Genomic DNA, 12958 nt, shown 5'->3' with positions numbered 1-12958 from the left:
TCTTCCGACAAGCCTGTGTATTTTGTAACAGTAACAGATGCCAACACAAGGCAAGCTTCGAAAGATGTTCCAGAGGTTGTCTATTCAGTCCATGGGATTCTATGGATTTGAAAGTCAGGCAGATCTGTTTAACTCTGACTTTATTTAATTAAAAAACAAACCAAAAAAGTAAAACTTTCCCAGTTTGTGTATCACTCAATCTCACCCAGATCATCAAATGATTTGGATCACGGTATCTTCAGCACCGTTACTAATGATACTGCATAGCAAATATCACCCAACACATCTTTACTTCTTATTTTATTTCATACAACTTTATCAATAATTCAGCACTACATAGAACTACATGGAAACTGTTGCTATAAACTGTTTTGCATATTGTATCATCTGCTGGCTTTAATGCATTATTTAAATGACACTGTAATTATACTATATTTCACATGCTATTTAACCACAGAATACTGAATATGAATACAAAGTGATAAAAACGACTTTTTCCAGTATCTCAAAAAACACCCACTTCTTGTCAAATAACCAGCTCCAGCATTCAACAACAAACCAAAAATACAGTATTTTGGGTTCTGCAACTTAAGCTCAATTTTTTGCAGACTACATAAAGATGATATTGTTCAGCTATCATTAGGATTGTGAAATACATATTAAAATAAGCTGCTTGTTTATTTAGATTTAGAACTAGATATGTTACCCGAACCCACAGCTTCACTATTATGTTTGCTGAAAGAGCAAACTGATACAAAAATAAAAATGTAAAGGTTATATTGAGATGTGTGTTAGGGGATTCAACATATATTACAGGTAGTATATTAAATAATGCCAAATCCAAAATAATTTTGTAATCCCAGGACCTACTACATATTATTCATCATGTACGATTCCATACCCACAGAAAAACTCTTAAAAACAAGTGATACACTTTCACTATTAGAAGAGGTGCTGAGTTTCATATAGTCCTACATCCTAATAGGTTTCCAATACACAATTTTGAAATTTCAAAGCCTGCACAACGCTGTATTTTGCACATAGCCTGCATAATACTGTATTATATAGTAAAATACAATTAACTTGCAGAATAATCCCAATACTATAGTATCTGTAGACACGTTAATTCACACAGAAATCTTTTTTCTTTAAACTGCAAAATACGCACACCTCTCATGATACTGGAGTGCTCCGAAACACAACACTGACTTTTAAATCCAAATGCACAGTAGGGAAAAATGTTAGCACATTACTATTTTACACATCTATAAAGATTCACCCCGAAAAGCCCTCCCATCCACATATTCTGTATCAGAAAAAAACACTTACTCCAAACTGTTTGCATTTGTATTTATGAAGGTGCTCTGCAAGAAAGGGAGCAAACAGAAATTCAAGGGTTAACAGAAAAAAACCGAAACAAAACCAAGCCACTACACCAAAATCCCCAGCAATACTGAAGACCCTGCAAGAAAAGCAAAATGCTCAGAGATAACAGCCTAACAAAAAGCTAACAGAGAATTTAATGTCTCAGTATTGCCTGGATACAAGTTTGGGATTTAGGCAGCCTTGGACTACAAGGACTATTCCCTTCAAAATCTAGCCCAGAGTCCTGCACTGTTTTCTACCAACACCACATCCAAATTGTGACTAAACACCTCATTATGCTTCTCTGGCACTATCTGAAGCAAGCATACTGTACAATTCTGCGTGGCACCTAAAACTGGAGGAAAAAAAGAGGCTATTTTTTCTACTGAACGGCAATGAACTGACAAGCAGCAAGTTCTGTGCAAAGGCTTCTGTGATCAGTAAATGCTTCTCCACCCCACCCCCTTTCCTTTCTGTGGTAGGCAACAGGTGACAAAATACAGCCCCCAGTCTTCAGCTTTAATAAGAAAATTTACTTAGCCTACGAGACATCTATAATACAGTCTCTTTTTAAATTATTTTTATTAAAATTGAATGAAGAGGTTTAACTGGGCCTCTATGCTGGGTTCAGAAAGTAAATGCCTTTGTCAACATTCATTTGTAGACATTTCATTTAAAGAAAATGCAGCTCTCCCAGTTACAAATAATAATCAGTGGCTTTAGGTAACAATCTAGTACTTGCAGATCTTGAAAGAGAAAACCCAAACTTCATTTTCAAAGGAACTGCATGCCCCAACTACTTCACTACAATCTCTTTTTCCAATAACCTGTTAATTGATCTTAAATATGTAGATGAATTATGAGGCAATAACCTCCAATTTTCTTAGCTCTTACTCCAGACAAACATTATATTCTGATTTATGAGTATGTGAAATATTTAATTTGCTGTTCATGGCAATTAAAGTGTTAATCTAATTTATGAGAAGTAAAAATACCACATTAAAGATTCCTTCTATTTTCTCCTTTAAGCTTCACCACTTCAAAAGCATTTCTTCCATATGTTATTATTTACAAATATTCTTCCTTTGTGCACTGGACATATACCTATAGTTGAGGAGGCCGTATCAGCAATGTGATCCCTTTGCTAGTCTCCCTGCTACTCATTAAATAATTTTACTCCCATACGTACATACACAGCTGGTCAAGTGCAAGAAATGACTGCTGCATTCAGCTACATCTCGCACACTTCCACAGCAAGCCTTGGGAAAAAAAAAATAATCCACAAGGCTACAAAAATTATCAGCTTCTATCACTGTCCATTTCTGAAGTCTTATATTGCTCACACTACCATTTCTGAACCCGTGGTATCCTGTGCTGTAGCAGTACACCTGTGTCCCTTCTAGCAAAGAACCTCATCCCAATAGGCTAAAAATGCTTCAGTTCTGTTAATACCCATTTCTCAATTTGCAATTAAAAAGAATCTTTCTTTAAAGACACTATTTCCCGAAATATTTAAATGCTTAAAAAAATAGTTTTCTATTTGGAAAGCTTTGCAGTGTCTTCCCTTTACAAAAAGGGAAGCTTTGCAGCACCAGCAAAGAGTACCCGGTACAGCAGATGGTTAAAACTCTACATCATTTTTAATGGCCTTAAGAGAAAGCACTGCCTTTTTTCGGGGGAGGGCGGGGATGGAGGAGAGGAGAGAAAAAAAGCTGAGAACAGCAATTTGCAGCCTTTTTTTTTTTTTTCCTTGACAGCAGCTAGCCACGCCTCAGTCTGGCCCTTCCTCCAACCTCTGCTAACCTAAAAACCAGCGCCAACCTGGCAGCAGGCCATATATTCAGAAGTAAACATTATTCTCCTGCCATTTTTCAGTGTGTTTATCACATCCTGACCTTCCCCACCACCACCACCCCCGCTGTAGCTGAGATCCCTGGCTTTGCCCCGGTTTGTTTCACTTTGCAACTGCATCAAGACATCAAAGTCACACTCTTATCTAAGATGGCAAACTTGCAAAAACGCATTAGAGGGATTTTACCTTCACCCAGTGAAGCAGCAGGCTATTTTGGAGCGGGAAAACCAAAGTCAGGCGTATCTTTACGTATCGCAGTCCCGCAGAACTGGATGGTATGTCCTTCTCCATCACTACAGGCATGGGCTCTTCCTGATACAATGCACACGCTTCGTTCACTGCCTGTAGCTGCCGTTGGAAACCTGGTTTTCGCTTCCACAGCTTTTCCATTTTCTTACTTAATGGCTACAGGAGCGTTTAAAAAAATAAATTACTCTAAGCAACCGTGAGAAGGCACGTACAGCACTGCACCTGACTCTTTGTTATCCCTCACCATTCATTCCCATTCCCTGTCCCTTCCGCTCCTCGCTTCCTCCTCCCACCTTGGACCGCTCCTCATTTATAAAGGCTCTAAAAAAAAAAAAAAAAAAAAAAAGAAGGAAAAAAAAAATCCAGACTAATTAAACTACTTGCCCGTTACTGATTTGTTGTTTTGTTTTTTTTTTAAACCCTAGTGGTACATTGCATTGAATGGATAGCTGACATAGCGGCAGGAAAAGGAGGTTAAAAAAAAAAAGGGGGGGGGGGGGTGAGGGGTAAAAATAAATAAATAAATAGGGATGCTGCCGCTTGAATCCTCGGAGCCATCCCCTCCGGCTGGGTGCTGGGAAGGGGAGGGGATGGGAGCCGAGGGGAGCCGCGCCGCCCCGCTCCGTCCCGCCGGGGAGCGGGCAGCCAGCATCGGCCATGTTGTCCCCGCCGCCGCCTGCCCAGCCTTATCGGGTGAAGGAGCTGGCAGCGTGCCAAGCCGCCTGTCGCAAGGCGGGTGTCAGGCGAGGGCAAAGTTTATTGTTCGGCGCTGTTATTGGTACCTCGTAGGGTGGGGGGTAATTTTTTTTTCTTTTTTTTTTTCTCATGTTAAAAGGACCCCCCCCCCCCCCCCCGCCCCATCATCAGCCCGGGGCACCGCCCGGCCGGCAGCAGGTACCGGCAGCCTCAGGGACTTCGCCCCGCACCCCCCCTCCCCCCCCCCCCCTTTTTTTTTTTTTCCTCTCTAGGCACTGTAAAGTACAAAATAACGTGGAGTGGTTTAGTCAAAACAGTCATGTGCAAGTAGCCTGGCAAACAAAAGCTTTTATTTATTTATTTAGCTTGCGCATAGATAAGGAGGAGCCTTTGTGCAGACGAATTTCACACACATCAGAAAGGCGATGCCATGCTGCTTCCCGCGGGCTGACACGGCCTGTCTCCGAACGCCACCGGACAGCCTGCAGGCTCATTAATAATTGCGAATGGCTCGCCATTTCCATATTTAAATTGTGAAGCAGCGTATGATTAATTAAGGCGGGGGGGGGAAGGCGAAAGAGGCCAGGCCTGCGCGGCTGCCCGGGCGGACCCGCTGCCCCGCTTTAACTCCTCGTTTCCCACGCGCCCCGGGCCACCGGGGGCTCGAGGGACACCCCCCCACCCCCACCCCCCACCCCGGTTGCTGCCTGGGAACTCGGAGGGAATATTAATTCTGCTATTTTTGTGTAGTTAGGCAACCACGTGAGTTCTTTTGCAAGGCTCTGAATAGCCACGAACTAATGAAGAGAATTTGCTGCAATCCACTCATCATTAGCTTTTCATTTGGGGTGGAAAGGGAAAAAAAAATGCTTATAAATTTTAGCGTGATTGTAAATGAATGTATTTTCATGCGGCGAGGTTAAAAGAATATTTACGAAGTTATTTATATAAAGAAATATTGCAATTAAAACCCAGTAAAATGTGTAATTTGACTCCTCCGAGTGCTCGACTATGAAAATATTTCGCAGTGAAACGCTGTGATTAACGCGCGCGCAGCCCCCCGACGTAGTAATAAATACGCTGTATACAGTAATCAAAATATTTAACAATTTATCAGAGAGCCTAAACTTCACATTATTTTGTTTCTCCCAAGCAGATCTAACTATAGCAGATGCCGGATTATTACATTTTATTTATTTATGTATTTATTTTGCCTCCTAGGGAACGGCTGTATTTCCGACCAGTAGTTCCTCAGCATCCCTGCGAGCCTTGCGGGAATCCAAGCGGTGCGAGCCCCCGTACGGCGGGCAGCCCCCCCCGGCCTACGGGCGGGCACGGCAGCTCCGGAGGGGCCGGGACTACCCCAGTCCGTGTTCCCCCCCGGGCCCTGCGCCCCCCGCACCTGCCCCGCCGGGGGCGACCGGCGCGGCGCCACGTGACCGGGGTGATGCTGCAGGCGGCGGCACCGGCACCTCCCGCGGCCCCGCTGCCGCCGCCCCGACCCGCTGCCCGGCCCACCCCAAGCTCGCCGGTTTAACCCTTTTATTTTTGCAAACCTCCCCTTCCCTCAAATCCAGTTATTCCCAGTTTGATCGGGTATCTATCCCCATCCGTTCTTCCATTTCCTTGGCTAATACTTCGTGCTATGCAGCATTAGCAAAGGCTGGCAATTTTTTCTGCAGACGAGCACTTGATTTGTCTGGGAGATGTGCAAAATAGACCGACCGTCCACTAAATTAAAGCCACCTTCTTTTGTTAAACCAAAGACATAGTCATTTGACATGTTAAAAAATATTTTTTTGCAGAGCATCAATTCCAGCTATTACTTGTCAGGTGGCTTCAGCAAACCTGAGTTTCTCCAGGTCTGAATCAGGCTAGGCATGCTTCAGCGTCTTAGTATGGTCAGTTTGCAAGCTGGTACCAAGTTCGTCCTGGGAAGCTATAATCCCATTAGTATTATTCAGCATATTAATTAATGTTCTGAGCAAGGTCAGAAAGGAGAGGCTGCAAAACGAAACAAATTCATTTGCAAGGCCCCGGGTTTAGGACCCTAACACCATCCACTACACGCTTGGTATTGGAAAGAAATTTCCCCCATCTACACATTAATATATGCATGTCTAGCAGAGTCCCTCGGTTTCCTCTAAACCACTTGGTAATTGCTCCAATGACAGAGATTAGGGAGAAAGCTGAAACACCAGTGGTCTGATCAGGGATGACAAATGTTTGCGTTTTCTTTCCTGCTATCAACATTCTATAAAAGTCTTCACTGGGTGTAATCTGTTTATCCTTCTAATACCTGAAGCCACACTGGGCAACTTACCAAAATAATTCTGTAACTACCACCATCAAGAAAATGTTCATCCTCTTCACCCATCAGGATAAAGTACAGTCTGCTGTGCAATATGAAGAGCAACACGCTATACCCAAATGTTTTGCACTTGAGTTGGCATCCAAAAGTAAACAAACAAAACGCATACTGAGCAAATCCTAGCCCATAAAGACTTACAAAGGCAGGCCTGAACTATTTAGATATGTATTTGGGTTTAGAGGCTACAGAATTCTTTGGAGGATATAATCTTTTAGCAATAAAAATGTTAATAAATACCTAGTTCAAAATGAACAAAAAGCTTGCTGCTCTCTCTTACGAAGTTTGCTTGGTCACAAGAGCAAGTATCAAGTATTTTGTTACAAGTGAAAGCTGCAGATACCAAAACGTTTTCTGTTACCAGTGTCCTTGTACATTTACTGCTTTTCTCTTGTTTGAAGTAGCATGACATTGTCAGAGCTAATACTAACCAAATACTCAAATACAAAACACATGGAACATATCAGTAAGACTTTAATTTCTTATTTCTAAAATAATTTTTAGAACATGTAAACATATGTTTTTAAAATAATTAAAGGTATACTGAGGGTGTGAAAACCGGAAAAGTTGGTAACAATTTTAGCATGTTTTTTCTCGTTTCTTATATACATGTTCAATTACAGACTTTGCAGTATTACAAAGCTTATGGGAATTGGCTAGTGAATCCACACTCGCCATGCTGGCTTAAAATGATCTCTCTATGCTTTCGTAGCTCAGAGGAGTATGAGGAAGCTGCACAGCTGTATCTTACTAAACTGTAATGGAAAAAATACTCCCTTAAAAATCTTCACTACATTACTAAATGATCCAAAAATATTATAGGTGGGGCTAGCACAACTGCCAATTTCTATGATTGCCAGATACTTCCTATTATAAGACTGCATTTTCAGTCGCTTAAAAACTTTGCCAAACTTAAACTGTTTGGCTGAAAATTTCCCTCACCAGGTGTGTGCCTCAGGGATAACTTATTTGAAAATCTGCAGCCAAATGGCTTAGACCTTTCCAAGAATGAGCCTATCAAAGCATCAATTGTTTGGTCCACGCTGCCAAATTACAGACACCTTTTCCTTGAGAAGCTCCTGCATCCCCATGTTTGGAGCGGAGATTAGAATGTGAGGTAGCCTGTTAAGAAGTGGGTTTTGCTGCTTCATTCTAACCAGGCTGTATATGTTTGAAAACTTTAGTTCGTTTACACTTGCTAGGGACTTGCTGAATAGGAAGAATTCCCAAAGATCTTGCTTTCGCTAAACGTACTGCTTCCTCTCACAGCTGTCCAGGTTGATGAGATGGCACATAAAATGGCCACATACTCCAGAACTATGTAATTTGGCCCTGTAATGGCTGAACTAGGTAGGCTCAATCAGAAACACCCATCTGGGTGCCACAACACAAGTGTCCTTAGCTCTAATATTCCTCCTGCTTGCATCCAGACAGCCTAGTGGAAGTTGTTTGATTTCACTAAAGAAAAACTACAGATATCAAACCAGAACAGAAGAAAAAGAAGGAAGGAGAACAGCAGCAAACTGACAAAGCCCAGCAGAACAAGGGAGGCAGGCTGGGTGCAGAAAGTGGGAGTAGACTCTCAGTTTGAGCAGGGAAGCTACAACTATTTGCAGAAAAAACTGGACTTCTTGGCTGAGGAAGCAAATGGGAACAGGAAGACAAGAGAGAGTGCTGAGAAGCCAGAACATTGTCAAGAGAAAAGAGGGAAACACCAGCAATTCTGTATTGTTTCTCTATGGAGGTGCTTTAAATAGAAAATTATATTCTTAACTTCCATCAGTTGGCTCAAGTAGCAGAGCACTGTGGGATGGCTCAGAATATTCCACTCCTGATGACTCATTTGGATGTTAGTAGACTGCTACAAGATAAAATCTCTGCTTATGCAATTTGGTTTAAAATCCCCCCTAACTTGCAAAAAATGACATGCACAAGCATGTGCGTTCACACACGCATACACATGCATACATGTGTTAAAATTGTATTGAAACAAGGGTTAATCTTGTTCAAACAGGATTAAAGAGTATAGAATCAAACAGAAAAAAACAGGAATAAAATCTACTGTACAGCAGCATTTCTTGTATACAGACCTTGTATGATACAAGTCTCACAGGCCTGTATTCCATCTTTACTGCTGGGTCCCAGCTTCATTAAATGGATGGAACAAAATGATACCAGTATTAGTAGCTACTCTATTTTGTATTCTCCTTGCTGAACAAGGTGCAGCCCCACGTCTTATTTAGTGGATGCTCCTCAAACTGGAGCCTGAATTACAAAGTTTTTCTGTGGCACTTCTTACCACTGCAGTCCTTGAATGCTTCTCAGAGATGCACTCACTTATCTTCACTGTAATACTGTGAGCTGGAGGAGAGAGACTACCCACATTTTAAAAAGTAATAATCTGGCACAAGTATCCCATCCATTCTGGGTGCCCAAACAGAGATGAAGAACTTGGCTTTTCAAGTTACTTGGCTTTATGAAGTACTGCATGTATTGGCACTGGATGTTGAAAGCACCTTCCCCCTAGATTTCCCTGGCAGTGCCAAGTGCTTGCCATAGTTCACAACCAAATGAGAGTATGAGGAATCAAAATTAACAGACTTACAATCTGAGTATTAAAAAACCAAAATACCTGACCTAATGCATTTCTGCCAAATACACACACGTCCTCCTTTGCAAAGCAATGTTTTAAAGCAAGTACTGCCATGCGTTGGGAGGTTATGTAACAATTCCCATCGCTCCAGTTTAGTAAAACTTGTTTTCTTAGCATTATAGTGTCAGAACACAACATAAAATAAAATCGTTTTTTAAAACTATTTTTGACCCTTTAATATCTTTGTTTGAAGTAAATATTAAGATCTGGGGGAGGTGTGACTCCTGGGTTTTGAACTGTGGAGTTGGCAATACCAGTAGTGCCTTAGGGCGAGGTGCCACGGGTTGCTGAGCCTTCCCTTTTCTGTGTTCAAGCGGACTACAGCACACATGGGTTATGATTCCCAGCCGCTGCAACTGATGAGTGCTCAGTGGTCCACGTGGACTGAGTCAGGTGTTCTGCACCGAGGACAAGTGCTCACATGACCCAGTGACTATCAAAAACACTTGCCAGGCCAAAGCGCCATCAACTTCCCTTGTAATTTCACACAAAAGGAAGACTGAAAGACAGCTGAGAATGCACATTTCTTTTACGCTACCAGAGGTGGGAGGATACACAGTCAGGGCAGCACAAGGATGGCCACAGTGCTCTTACTGTCCATCAGTATCAGAGTTCGTTGTTATTTTGGATAACTATTATTCTGGTAGCACTTTGTTCAGTTTGTTCTGCATCTTCTGAATTTTCATCCTTGTTTCTTGAATATTTTAAGTGTTTTGAAAGACTGCCTAGAGCTGAAAATCATGACTCAAAGAAACCTGTATTAACATGAATGCCAACGTTAACTTTTACAGGTATCTCTGAGACACTCCAATTGCACTACTGCTTTAACTAGCAATGGAAGCAAAACTCTAGGTGGAATAAATCCAAAAAAACACAGGAAACATAAGTTGTGAAGTTAAATGTGACAGTATTTGAAAAGAAAATTGTTTTTCAAGGTGAATGATTTTGTAAGAACTCACTGCAAAGAGATCTAACCATAAATAACCTTTTTCATAGCAACAGAAGACCTTGAGCACCAAAAGGCAGGCTGGGTCTTTGGAAGAATAAACTTCTACATCATCACATGATGATGCAAACAGCACAGACCTTGAATTAAAGTGTGGTCAGATGCCCATTCCCAACAGGGGATGCAGTATGCTTTAGTGAAGCAGCAGTCACTTGAAGATATACTAGACACAAATTACTCTCAAACTATGACAGTAATGGGCAAAATGTTGATAACATGGTTTCTAATACAAGGACCAGCATCTTCCCAGTGGAATAGTGATCACCATTTGGGGTGAAATGTTCTTAGTACAGTGCTATAATCTGAAACCAATCTTGTTCAGGGCAAGCTTGACCAAGGCTGAAAAAATGACTGCAGGAGAGAAGCAGTTCAGATAGTCCAAACAGAATTTGTAAAGGACTTAAGTATAATTTTGAAGGCACTCCTCTGATCTGGAGAAATGAAAATTTCAAGTTCTCCCCTACAAAATATTTTTTCATTCTTGCCTCATCTCAAGACTCTTATACAACTTCTCAAGAAACACACTCATAAAAAGCCATGCTAAAATCACATTCTGGAATCCTAGCTGTCCTACATGAAAGAAAAGTCCCAAACCAGCTCAAATTGTTGGCTAGTGTGTGAACGTTTTCAGTGCAAAAAACCCAAACAACCTGAATGTGAAAGCAGCTCTTTCATTTTCTTACAGAATGTTAGGTTACTTCTGATTAAACTTTTCATTTTTAAAAGTCTTTTTCTTTGGAAAAGGTACAACTCACCTCCCTGAACTCTCATAATTCGGGAAAAATAAATCTAGTAAGTGATCTGATGAAGAAAAAGTAGAAAAATTAGGAGTTAAAGTTGCTGTTTATAATGCACACTGCTAATTTTGAAAGGTGAAAAGGTAAGTGGGGAAAAAAAAGTGCATAAGAGATGAGAAAGTACTGGAGCTTCCCTCTTAATGTGGTTCCCAAACACTCAACTGTGGTTTATACTCTGAATAGAAGTCATACTACTCTTATCTAAACCATCTAAGAGCAGCATTCACATATTCTGGAACAAGACATAACATTTCTGGGAAGTAAGGCTGATACCTGAGTAGAAGAATAGTGAAAGTGGAAAAAAAAAACCCCAACAGTCCTCTGTTCAATTAATTTAAAAAGTCAAAATAATAATATTTAAAAAAGAAACAAAACCCAGAAATTTAAACTGATCTAGTTAAGTGTTAACCTATTTCCTACCGCCTATTTCTTTCTCTCACAACATTCGTTGTTATCACAACATGGATTTTTATTAATTCACCTCTAGCATAGGACCGCTTGGCAAGCAATGTTTATGCCTTTTGTCATATGTCATTATTTTCTTCCACATAATTATGCATGCTAATGCTAAAAGATACCTTCCACATCTTTTTAGTCTAGATACATTTTTAAGTTATTTTAAAATAAAATAACAAAAAATGGGGTGAAGTAGTGTTAATTAAAGAATGTTAATTCAATTGCATTGTTAAGGTTATTCTGACGTTTGAAAAAGTGGCCAAGCACATCCTGCCTGTTTGGTTTTTATACAGATGCATCTGCCAGGAAGCCATGCACGAGCTTGTATGGAACTCCTACTATTGTGTCAGTTGTAAAATAAATCTGTACTGGTCTGCTCCCAATCTAAATATACTTGTGATTAAAGCTCTCACATGCAGATATAAATCTAGCGAATCAAAATCTGTTTCCAGGAGCTGCAACTTATTGAATTTATATACAAAACCTAACAGGTGATGAAAAAAAAATACATCAAAGATTACTTTAACTCTACCGTAATACACTTCTACTATTAGATCTTATTTTATTGAATGATTCATGCCTTATTGGCTTTTCTAGATTTGCTTTTATATTTCCGCCTCGCTATTTTAAGATGTATTATCTTTAATCCAGAAACTGCCATCCTACCTAAACCTACTTAGAATTTTCTATGATGAAATCTCATTGAATGAAGATTAGTGAGAATTATGGATCTTCCATGGTGCAGTCTGAGGGAACATACCAACCACAGCACAGCATAACCCAACAAGATCTTACCCACCTTTAAATTTTATGATATCAAGATTTAAAGCTACAAAATACAAGGGATTTTTTTTCTTCGCTGAGCAAAAAAGATGACACGCTGATTTGTGTTCAGCTTGTACTTCGCAGCAGAAAGCCTCACGGCTTTTATATATTCCTGTATTATTTGTACTACGGGCAGAACCTATGAAATGGTGTGTTGTTTCTGTAGAAAGGTGCTAACAGGGATTCAAATCTCAGAGTGAAAAGGAGCTTAAAGCAGGACAAAACTCATCCGGGACTTGACTGCTTTGTAGGAAATTCTCCTATTTAGAGCCTCCACAGATGTTTTGCCTGAATCTGTCTGCACATGCAATTAGCAGAAAATGAAGAGAAGTGCAACTATTTGGGAAAGACCGGGGCAATTATTTAAATAATTAAGTTGAAGCTTTTATATCCAGTATTTTCTGTTCACTCAAGATACAACACCACTCCCCTTTTAAGAACTCTAAGAAGTTGTTTCCCCTACCATTTAAAGGGAACTGGAGTATACTGTGCCGTGTGAAGTTACCAGAATTACTGAACATTTATATTGCAGTGTGTGCCAGGACTATGACTGTGGGCCTGACTATGCTGAGTGCTGAGCAAAGACAAAGACTTTGATTATCAAGCCTTTAGGGCAGTGGCCTTTTTTACAGAATAAGTAAAAAAAGCAATCTTACATATTTGTAAAATACAATCTCAAGTTTTAGTTGAA

General features: G+C 40.5%; 1 long non-coding RNA gene across 1 annotated transcript in view; it reads right to left on the bottom strand.

Moving 5' to 3' along the window:
* LOC129784801 (uncharacterized) overlaps positions 1-12958 on the bottom strand; it is a 116517-nt gene that overhangs the window by 13556 nt on the left and 90003 nt on the right. The window lies entirely within an intron of this gene.

This window comes from Falco peregrinus, chromosome 6 (genome assembly GCF_023634155.1).
Source record: "Falco peregrinus isolate bFalPer1 chromosome 6, bFalPer1.pri, whole genome shotgun sequence".
In the NCBI taxonomy this organism is placed as follows: Eukaryota; Metazoa; Chordata; class Aves; order Falconiformes; family Falconidae; genus Falco; species Falco peregrinus.
This window is presented reverse-complemented; position numbering and strand designations above follow the sequence as displayed.